At 47.0% G+C, this 11,296-nt stretch overlaps 1 protein-coding gene across 1 annotated transcript in view; it reads right to left on the bottom strand.

Moving 5' to 3' along the window:
* PKNOX1 (PBX/knotted 1 homeobox 1) overlaps window positions 1-447 on the bottom strand; it is a 24,057-nt gene extending 23,610 nt beyond the window's left edge. The window contains exon 1 of the mRNA XM_010834912.1: window positions 180-447. The gene's annotated coding sequence lies outside the window, so the exon portion shown is untranslated. The remainder of the gene's footprint in view (window positions 1-179) is intronic.
* Window positions 448-11,296: the final 10,849 nt, after the last annotated feature.

The raw sequence follows: 11,296 nt of genomic DNA on the forward strand, positions 1-11,296 counted from the left end.
CCACAGTCATACACCCCCGCCCTCCTTGGCACCACAGGCCCTCTGATGGTGTGCAGGGCAGACTGAATGACTGTGGTGCCAAGGAGGGCGGGGGTGTATGCACAAGAGCCTCGGGAGCACAGGCTGTGCAGAGGGTCTGGCTGGGTGTGGGAAGGGTCAGGAGAGTTGACGGTTCTCACCTGAGCAACCGGCCAAGCAGAGCCGCATGTCCCGAGGTGGAGCCGACCGTGGGGAGCAGGTTCTATGACCTGGGGGGAGAGAGCAAGAGACAAGACATTGCAAGCTTGAGACGCTTCTCAACATCCACAGGGGAACCTGAACAAGTGAGGCTGGGCCACAGGGACAAGCCCGGTAGCCATCATGGCGTGGCCAGCACATGCAGAGGTCGGACGTGTCCTCTAGGAGGGCCCAGGTCCTACCCCAGGCCTGCACACAGGGCCTTACTTAGACACAGGGTCTTCACAGATGTCATCATGTTAGGGGTCTCGAGAGGGGTGTTCTGAAAAGGGGGGAGTGGAGAGGCTCTAAGGGGCAGCCAGGTGAACCCCTGTGAATTGGAGGCAGAGACTGGGGTGACTGCGACAAGCCAAGGACTCCTGGAGCCAGCCGGTCCTCAGGGGATGGAGCCGGGAGGGGCCTGAGCCACTCACTGACTGGTGTCCCCCTGACACAGCTTCTGGGCAGGTCTGCCATGCTCCCTACAGCAGACCCGGACGAAACACAGCAGAGGCCCCAGAGAGTTCCAGGCACTACCAAGGCCACAGCCACGTCGGTCTCGGCGGGAAGCCAATTCTCCAAGGTCTCTTTCAATGACCCACCAGCGGGGTGGAACACACTGCAGCCAAGCCCACTGCTGCCTGATCCAGGTCGTGGGGGTCACGCTTCCACTCTTTCAACTTTGGGGGCTTTCAGAAAGCCCGCAATGAATACCAGGGACAAGTCAAAATTTTATCAACAGAATATATAGATGTGTAGTCCTTCTCACTACCAAATCTGGTTAAACCTTCAATATGGGACCTAACTGGGTACAACTGTTCTAAAAGAGAATTTTGAAATTTGTGTCAAGAGTTTTGAAAATACGTGCACTGTCTACAATGGAAGAAACTGGAAGAAGTGGGGGGTGGGGGTGGGCGAAGCAACTCCATGTGACCAACATTTCATTGAGTAAAGATGGGGAAAGACACAGATGTATAGAACAGTCTTTTGGACTCTGTGGGAGAAGGCGAGGGTGGGATGATCTGAGAGAATAGCATTGAAACATGTATATTATCATATGTGAAACAGATCGCCAGTCCAGGTTCGATTCATGAGCCAGGGTGCTCAGGGTTAGTACACTGGGATGACCCAGAGGGATGGGATGCGGAGGGAAGTGGGAGGGGGGTTCAGGATGGAGAACACATGTACACCCATGGCTGATTCATGTCAATGTATGGCAAAAACCACCACAACATTGTAAAGTAATTAGCCTCCAATTAAAAAAAAAAAAATAGGGGTAAAGAGTGCCAAGGTGACCGACACTGCCACAGGACACCCAGAAAGCCAGGAAGACCAGCCAGCAGGTGGCGCTGTCCGCGCGAAAGGGCAGTCCAGGTCCAGGCCAGCCCGAGGCACTGAGGCGGCAGCAGCAGAACGATCCTCCACCTGGGCAGTAACACTGACTGGCACCTGCGGGCGGGCAGCGGAATTCACGGGGTTCACGCCAGCAGAGCTGCTTGGGCATTGGAGGAAGGATCTGCTCTGGTCAAGGCCTCTGCCAAGCTGCTCAGCTACAGGCCCTCCCAGATCACAGATAGGCCCTCCCCTATTGCACAGAAAAGTAAGTTACTATTATGTTCAAACTCAAACAACAGTGTCTTCACTTCTTTTTGGAAAATATCATACTCCATTTATAGTTACTTAAAAATATTGGCTATATTCCCTGTGCTGTGCAAGATATCCTTGAATCTTACTTTATTTAAAAAAAATATTCATCTATTGCTTATTTGGCTGTGCCAGGCCTCAGTTGCAGGATTCGGGATCTTTAGTAGTGGCACACGAACTCTTAGTTGCAGCACGTGGGATCTTGTTCCCAGGCCAGGGATTAAACCTGGGCTCCCTGCATCAGGAGAGCAGAGTCTTAGCGAAGACAGGGAAGTCCCTATCTTGCCCATTTTACACCTAGCAGTTTGTGTCTCTTAATCCCCTACCTCTGTTTGCCTTTCCCCTCTCCCTGTGGTAACTACTAGTTTGATCTCTGTATCTGTGAATCTGCTTCTCTTTTGTTATATTCACTAGTTTATTTCTTAGATTCCACATATAAGGGAACCATGCAGTATTTGCCTCTTATTTCACTAAGCATAATATCCCCCATGTCCACCCATATTGTCTCAAAAGGCAAGTTTTCAATCTTTATGGCTGAGTAATATTCCATTGTATACATGTACCACTTCTTTACCTACTACTCATCTGCTGAAGGATGCTTAGACTGCTTCCACATCTTCGCTACTGTAAATAGTGCTGCTATGAACATCTGAATCAGTGTTTTCGTTTTCTTCAGATACATGCCCAGGAGTGGGATCGCTGGATCACACGGTAGCTCTATTTCAGTTTTCTAAGGAACCTCCATACTGTTCTCCACTGTGGCTGCACCAATCTATATTCCTACCAATAGTGCCCACAGGTCCCCTTTCTTCCGAGTGTCCTCACTACTTACTGTCATGTGAGGCTCCAACTCATTTGAAAAGACCCTGATGCTGGGAAAGATTGAGGGCAGGAGGAGAAGGGGATGACAGAGGATGAGATGGTTGGATGGCATCACCGACTCAATGGACATGGGTTTGGGTGGACTCCGGGAGTTGGTGATGGACAGGGAGGCCTGGCGTGCTGCGGTTCATGGGGTCGCAAAGAATCAGACACGACTGAGCGACTGAACTGAACTGAACTGAGGCTCCAACATACAAGTTGGAGAACCACCAGCCCAACAGACATACAACACCCTGGTGTTCAAGGGCAATATGACATGGGCTTTGTTTATTTTATTCTACAAGTTCCATCCAGTTAAAAAAGGACATGTTAATGAAAATTGTCACTTTGATACCCTTTCAAGAGTCCAGCCAGACTAATACAAATGAAGAAAATGCAACTTTCCAAACTTCATGTACAGAAATCTTAAAACTAATTTAAAAAATACAAAATTTAAAACAATACATCCTTTTTCAGCTGGCAATTATTAAATCTAAAAGAGTGGTGCGTTACTTTGCTAGCAAAGATGAAGTGAAACCTGCTGCTCTGAAGGAGTCCCAGGTCCCACTAACAGCAATTTGTCAGAAAGCAATTTGACCATATGTATTTGAAGGGCATGCTCAATCACTAACTCATGACCGACTCTTTGTGACCCAATGGACTGTAGCCCACTAGGCTCTTCTGTCCATGAAATTTCCCAGTAAGACTACTGGATGGGCTGCATGGGTTGCCATTTCCTTCTCCAGGGGATCTTCCAGAACCAGGGACTGAACCCATGTCTCCTGTACTGGCAGGCAGATTCTTTACCACTGAGCCACCAGGGAAGCCCCAACCACATGTATGCATACTAAATCACTTTAGTCATGTCCAACTGTTTGCAACACTATAGACTGTAGCCCGCTATGGTCACCTATCAAAAAAAGTTACAATCTTCTCAGTCAGCTAAGAAGGCAGCATTAGTGTTGTGACCTTGAAGGCAGACAAAAATATGAAATGTGAGCCAAATCTGACAGGCATTTTAACATTTCTGAGCATTCTAGTCCAGGACAACTGACAAATCAGGGAAGAACCAGAGGTAGACAGCCTGGCCGAGTCCCAACAGGTGGACAAGACCTTCCTGCTCGGAGCAGATGGGAAGGTCTGAGCTGGCTCAGTCCACAGGGACTGGAAGAAGAGGTGCAGCATGTGGGTCAAAGGAGGCCCTGGCTTGGCAGCACCCCAGCTCCCCACATTCCAGCCCACATGATAACCCCCAGATGACAACCCCGACACGCCTGAGATGACCTCCCTATTGCCTCAGTGGTGTCTCTAAGCCCTCAGGGAGATTTAGATTTTGATATTATTGTGTTTAGCTTCACAGAATAATCTGTGTATTTGCCACTTAAGTTGTTGGCAGTATTTAAGAAAACTTGGCAACTTTATCTTAGACATCAGCTTTGGTTCCAATTTAAAAGGTGTACTGAGTTCCTGAGTTTACACATTTCTTTTTTAGGGAAAAGGTATGAGAAAGTTACTAAGATTGCAAACATTTCTTCCCTTATGCAAGTTTACTGACTGCCAGGGACGATTCTAGGTCCCAAGGGTACAGCAGTAAACAAAATCAAGTTCCCCATCCCATGGAAGCCACTTCCTGGCAGAAGGCTTGGGAAGTGTGGTAACTTGAGACTTGCCACATGTGTGATTTTGGGTGACTACATCTACTAGAGAAAGTTTGATTTAGTCAGATAGTTAAGATGCTTAAAATGAAAAAGGGTCTCTACTAAAATCTAGGTTTTCAAGCTGCATAAGGAGATTAAAGTTGTATATGCGTGCATGGTACATGTGAAAATGGTACATGCAGTCTGACCATCTTGATTTGACCAAAGGCTGTCTTGTAGGTGAAAGATCAAAACTGACTAAACTGATAAGAGAATAATAAAAATTGTACATAAAAGCATAGAGAAAAAAACAGGCCTGTAGCCTCAATAAACACTGATTTTATTTTTTTATTTTTAAAAATAATTTTGTTTATTGGCTGTGACGTGTCTTCACTGCTGTGCAGGCTTTTCTCTAGTTGGAGCGAGTGGGGGCTACTCTCCAGCTGCGGTGTGCAGGCTTCGTGTTGCGGTGGCTCCTCCTGTTGCGGAGCACGGGCTCTGCAGTGCTTGGGCTTCAGCAGCTGCCATCCTAGAGCACAGGCCCAGCAGCTGCAGCACACGGCTTAGCTGTTCCAAGGTATGTGGGTATCTTCCCGGATCAGGCATTGAATCTGTGTCTCCTGCATTGGCAGGTGGATTCTTTACCACTGAGCCCCCAGGGAAGTCCATAAATGCTGATTTTAAAATACCGTCAAATAAACTCTTCTATGCTCTAAACTTCATTTCAAAGGGTATTAAAAACTCTTGGAAATGTATCCCATTGTTCATTGCAGCACTATTTACAATAGCTAGAACATGGAAGCAACCTAGATATCCATTGACAGAGGAATGGATAAAGAAGTTGTGGTACATATACACAATGGAATATTACTCAGCCATAAAAAGGAACACAAATGTCAGTTCTAATGAGGTGGATGAACCTAGAGCCTATTATACAGAGTGAAGTAAGTCAGAAAGAGAAAGATAAATACTGTATTCTAACACAGGCATACGGAATCTAGAAAAACGGTAGTGAAGAATTTATTTACAGGGCAGCAGTGGAGAAACAGACATAGAGAATAGACTTATGGACATGGGGAGAGGGGAGGAGAGGGCGAGATGTATGGAAAGCGTAACATGGAAACTTACATTACCATGTGCAAAATAGATAGCCAACGGGAATTTGCTGTATGGCTCAGGAAATTCAAACAGGGGCTCTGTATCAATCTAGAGGGGAGGGAGATGGGAGGGAGGTTAAAGAGGAAGGGATCATATGTATACCTATGGCTCATTCATGTTGAGGTTTGACAGGAAACAACAAAATTCTGTAAAAGCAATTATCCTTCAATTTAAAAATAAATAAATTAAAAAAAAAACAACTCATGGCAAAAAAGCCAGATGGAAATGATGTGTTTTATCCACATTAATAAAAAGTGGAAACAGAACCTACACACCAGCCACAGGGCAGTGGGAGAATCCACAGTGGTCCCGACCATCAATCATGGACACGAAGGTTAATCATGGCAATAGGCTCATGGTGCTGTCAGGAGGAAAGGCAGGGCACCGAGTCTGCTGGGCACATGGCTGGGCCTGATGCAGCCCACAAACACCTACTGAAAGTCTTCTCTGAGCCAAGCTCTGTTTTCAACCCTGGGGATGGGGCAGCAAACCAGACACAGTCCCTGCTGTCAAGAGACAACTTCACAACCATGTTGAAAAAGTGTCCAGGATTAATTTGGGAAGAAGAGACATCTGTGAGCACCGTGAGCATGTGGTTCTCTCCCACATCCTTTATTAACTGATGTTCTTCTCTGTGGAGGTCTTCTGTACTCCTGGTTAATTAATCCTGAAACATTTTACCGTTTTTCTTGCTACTATCAAAAGTATCTCGTTGTCACTATACTTTCTGGTGGACTGCTGGGTAAGAAATGCCCCCAGTCTGCAGGCTAACCTCATGCCTACCAACATTTCTAATGGTTTACGAAAAGTCTACTGGTTTTTCTCAGCACATGCAGATAAAATCCCAATAAACATTTCTGTTTTTTTCTTCTTTAGAGAAACTAAAAAAATGTCAAGCTATCCTGCAAGGCCATAGTAACAACAAAGAAGAGGTGATGGCCCAAGAGCAGGTAAACAGGCCGGCGGGGCAGCAGAAACGAGACATCAGACCTGCCAGGGCTGGAAGGAGAAGTACCAAAGATGCAAAGAGCTTTGGAATCTTGATGTGTTTACGAAAATCTCTCTGAACTCAATCACTGCCTGCAAAGTGCAAGTGAACCCGGGGTTCTGGTGCTGCTCCCCAAAGGCACTGTGGTGGTCAACCACGTGCTCCCACTCAGCCTCGGGCATGTGGACTCTAGGGGACCTGGGCTGGCAGAGCAGAAGCCCCTCAAGGTCAGAGCTCCGTGTCGCCCTCCTGTTTACGTAACCCACACAACACAGAGACTCACTGAGCACTGGCCCCAGGAGGGAGCGTCTCCATTGTACCACCAGCACCACAATGGGGCCTGGTGAGGGTGGGAGGGAAGACAAGGCAGGCAGCCCCTTCCTAGGGTCTACTTGTGTCCAGACCCACACAAGCACTTTAGAACACATCCCCAAACTCTGACATGCCTTCCTCCTAAGAAGAGGGTCTTTGTCTCCGCCTCTTAAAGCTGACCCTAGTGACTCACTGGGAACCAGGCATGAGACAGCATCCAAAGCGAGGCTGCGTGAGTCCAGGCCTGCAGCAGCTCTCACCATTCTCACTGGGTCACTCAATCCTAGAGCCCTGAGCGTCCCCCCAACCCCTGCCAAGTAAGAAGTATGACTAACCAGAACCCCACCTCCCCCGCCATGAGGAAGCCCAGGCCACAGGGAATGTCCACACAGAGGTCCACAGCCCAGCTCATGCCCCTACTGACAGCCAGCACCAAGTTTCTGATTTGAGAAAATCCCTCCCCAAGACTCCAGCCCTCAGACACCAAGCCATTCCCGGGCCTCCTGGTCCTCCCAGCTGAGGACCCCAACCTGTAGGGCAGAGACAGGTCACTCCCACCACACCCTTTCCAAACTCCTGGCCACAGACCCAGGAGCAGAACGAACAGGTCATCCTGTGCCCGCACCAGTAGGGACCAGGACACTTGGCATTCTCTGCAGCCCTGCCTGGCCTCCTCCTGCTCATGAGGCTGAGTGCCTCTGAAAGAGTCTGGCTGCCAGGCCCGGCCTTTCCCTCTACATGCTATTTCTAAGAGCACAATAGACTTTGTTTTGTGAAAATCAGTAAACAGAAACCTCAATGAAACAGAGTCAGGAGGCCAGCAGTGGTAGTCTCATGTCCTGACAGTAGGGACAGCCAGACAAGAAAGGGACAGACTCTTCTCCCCACTTCCCCAGAGTTCAGCCAATGAGGCAGTGTCCCAACCCAGCAATGCGAAGCCACTAGAGGAACCCTGGATTCCTCCAGTGGACTCTCTCAACTCCAGCTCGCCCAACCTCCCCTTCTCCTTTTAAAATGAGTTCTCCTCTCCTGGCCAGCCAGGGACTTGCCCGGGCTCCATGTGGTTGCAGACCTGAAACTGCAATTCTTTGTTGATCCAGAATAAACCCAGTTTTGCTGGCAAGATAACTGGCAGTCTATCTGTGTTAGAGCAAGTGTTTCTAAGATAACTATAGAACTCCCAAGGAAATCAAGAGAGTATTTGACAATCTGACAGTTTTGATGCCTACAAATATCAATTTCATCAATTCAATCTATGAATTACTGTGTCATTCAAAATGGGAAATGCTAAGAGAATGGATGAAGAAGGTACACAGCACGACCTTCAGTTATGTGATGCTCAATGCTGCACAAATGTAACTCTGCACACACTAGTGAGTCTGAAGAAAGTGTGACCTGGTTCCAAGTGGCATCTCTCAGCAGCAGTCAAGGTGTGCAGTCATACACTTCCAGAATAACCCACCACACATTCCTGAAGAGGAAAGAGACTCTTCCTGCTCACCAACACCTATAGGAAATACATACTGGAGCCATGTTAACAGCACATGAAGGACTCTTGACACTACCTGTGAGCATCTAAGTTAAACACTGGGCCACAAAGACCCTGGGGCTTCCCAGATGGCTCCTAGGTGGTGAGGAATTTGCTTGCCAATGCCAGAGATATGGGTTCGATCCCTGAGTTGGGAGGACCCCCTGGAGGAGGAAATGGCAACCCACTCCAGTATTCTTGCTTGGGAAATCCCATGAACAGAGGAGCCTTGTGGGCTCTAGTCCAGGGGATCACAAAGAGTCAGACACGACTGAGGGACTAAACAACAACATGCCCCACCGCCATCACAATGTCTGGTACACAGGAGGTGCACAATAAGCTTGTGTAGTGAATGGTTGCTCCATTTAACACAGGAATTATCTGTTTCATGAAAGTTTGCTGTAATTCACCCCAGTGCCTCTTTAAAAAAAACTTTTGTATTTAAATTTTATTTATGCACTGGCTGGCTCTTTGTTGCTATGCATGCACTTTGGTTGTGGTGAGCAGGGGCTACTTTCCAGTTATGGTGGGCAGGCTTCTTCTTGTGGAGCACAGGGTCTAGGGTGCAGACTTAGCTATGGCGCATGGGCTCAGTGGTTTTGCCACATGTGGGACCTTCCCAGACCAGGGACGATCCTGAGTGCCCTGCATTGGCAGGCAGATTCTTAACCACTGGACCACCAAAGACTCCAAAAAGATAAATCTTGACTTCCTTCTCCATCTCATCTAAAGTTACTGGTCTGTGAAAGTTTTCTACCTCCAAGGTCAATTCTGGTCATTTATGCCTTCTTTATAAACGACTCACATCAGATACTTGGTCTTTTTATCATCTGCTCTGGAGAAGGAAACGGCACCCCACTCCAGTACTCTTGCTTGGAAAATCCCTACCAGGAACCTGGTAGGCTACAGTCCATGGCGTCGCAAAGAGTTGGACACAACTGAGCAACTTCACTTCAAATTTACCACCATCAAATTGTACATGCATGTTATTATTTGTAAAATTTTCATATCCATAGCCACATCCCTTTTAAAATACTGTGTTCTCATTTCCTCATAATCAGATTCGCAAAAAGCAAAAATAGATTTGCCTTAACTTTATTTTCCTGGTTTCTTGAGTTGAAAGCTGAATTTATTTCTTTTTCTTGTTCTCTAATAAATGGGTAAGTCTACACACTTTGTTCCTCCTGAGAGCTGGTTTCGCTTCATCCCGTGGGTAGTGTTCGGCAGTCTTCTTTCATTCACAGAATGAACGCTGAGCTCTTCAACCAGCATTATAAAGAACGGGGCCCTAGCGTTTTCCGGTGGATATTTTAGCTGTCTTTTCACTCTTAGGTTCTGTCCAGGTTGCACTGTGGTCTGAGAATCTGGTCTATAGAATTGACTTTTCGAAACTTGGGATTTTTCTTTGTGGCCTAATATGTGTCTGGTTTTTGTTCAATGTTCTGTGTAATTGAGAATCTATACTTTAGGTTTGTTGGGCACAAATTTCTGCACATCCATCAGTTCTGGCGTTTGAATCCTTTCTATCAGCGGTTCTCTACTGGGGGTGATTCTGGCCCCCAAGAGACGTTTGGCAACTTCAATTAACATTCTGCTTATCACAGTGGGTAGCGGCTGGGGACGCTGCTCACCCTACCACAGTGCATGGGACAGCGCCCACAAAGGTGCCAGTGGCACTGAGTTAAGAAGCCCTCCACACCTTCTCTTCTCTCTGGTCTAACCTGCTTTGTGGCTTGCTCAATGGCACCCCACTCCAGTACTCGTGCCTGGAAAATCCCATGGATGGAGGAGCCTGGTAGGCTGCAGTCCATGGGGTCGCTAAGAGTCGGACATGACTGAGGGACTTCACTTTCACTTTTTCACTTTCATGCATTGGAGAAGGAAATGGCAACCCACTCCAGTGTTCTTGCCTGGAGAATCCCAGGGGCAGGAGAGCCTGGTGGGTTGACGTCTATGGGGTCACACAGAGTCGGACACTACTGAAGCGACTTAGCAGCAGCAGAGGGCCCCTCTGTCAACTTCTCCCACTTGGATCAACCTTCCAATTTTTCTACATTTTGATACATTGTTGATACATTGCTACATTACTGATACATTAGCTTATGATAGAAAGAACTGCTCTTCTCATGCTTTTGCCCTGAGTTCAGTTGACACTGGTATTGCTAAACCTTTCTTTCTGTAGGGCTGACAACAGTTTTCTATCCCTTGTTTCCCACCTTCTTGTTTTAGCTGTAGATAAAACAAGGTCGCTTGTTTAGGTCGCTCACATACCGCATCAGCTAGATTTCATTTTTCTACTAAATCTGGAATTTTTATCATTTGGGAGAGCTAACCCTTTTACATTATTTGGTGTCTCTGGGCTTGTTCATGCCATCTTACATTGTTTGCTTTTCAACACACCAAGCAAACCTCATTCTCCTCTTTTTTCTGAATTCCTTTTTATTGAGATGACGAAACTCTTCTTTGCTCCACTCTCCCCTCAGGTACCTGGGAGTCACATATTTTACCTTCAGTCTCCTACTGGTTACCTCACACCACCTCAACACTAACCCCTACATCCCAATCTGCTTCTAGAACAAGCCTTGCTCCATCGACAAAACGTCAACCTGCATTACCATTTCACACTTGAATCTGTGCTCCTTAGCAGCAGGGACTCAGCGCTGGCAGTGAGCACACAGCAATCTGCGAAGGCAAATGTGTCTAGGACCATTTCAGGATATTTTTTTAAACCTTTAAAATGAATTTCAGGGCATTTAAAGGTTACACTTATAATCTGGGGTTTATCTGACTATAATGCTAGTAAAGTAATGCTCAAAATTCTCCAAGCCAGGCTTCAGCAATACGTGAACCGTGAACTTCCAAATGTTCAAGCTGGTTTTAGAAAAGGCAGAGGAACCACAGATCAACTTGCCAATATCTGCTGAATCATGGAAAAAGCAAGAGAGTTCCAGA

The sequence above is a fragment of the Bison bison genome, unplaced genomic scaffold, assembly GCF_000754665.1.
Source record: "Bison bison bison isolate TAMUID 2011002044 unplaced genomic scaffold, Bison_UMD1.0 scf7180017864037, whole genome shotgun sequence".
Taxonomy (NCBI): Eukaryota; Metazoa; Chordata; class Mammalia; order Artiodactyla; family Bovidae; genus Bison; species Bison bison.